Raw genomic sequence first — 229 nt, 5'->3', positions numbered from 1 at the left:
GAAAAGAGGAGGCCCGAGCACTACTATTGATCTCCGGGCGCGCGCTGACTCCAATTCGATCCAGCGGCGGAGCCCGAACGGAGGTGAGAGTCGGCCGCCTCGCATCGCACTTCGGCTCCCGCACCTCATTCCGTGTCGAAGGGCAATGCTAGTGCGGCACTGCACGCACTCGACGCACTCACTTGTCCCCGGAGACACTCGCTTTCCCTCACGCACGACGCCTTCTGAA

The 229-nt window shown here is 62.9% G+C and overlaps 1 protein-coding gene across 1 annotated transcript in view; it reads left to right on the top strand.

Moving 5' to 3' along the window:
• Positions 1 to 229, top strand: part of LOC119582262 (phosphatase and actin regulator 4A-like) — a 2,138-nt gene that overhangs the window by 859 nt on the left and 1,050 nt on the right. The gene's annotated exons all lie outside the window — the stretch shown is intronic.

Source organism: Penaeus monodon, chromosome 15, assembly GCF_015228065.2.
Source record: "Penaeus monodon isolate SGIC_2016 chromosome 15, NSTDA_Pmon_1, whole genome shotgun sequence".
NCBI lineage: Eukaryota > Metazoa > Arthropoda > Malacostraca > Decapoda > Penaeidae > Penaeus > Penaeus monodon.
Note: the sequence above shows the minus strand (reverse complement) of the source record. Positions and strands in the feature narration are given on the sequence as shown.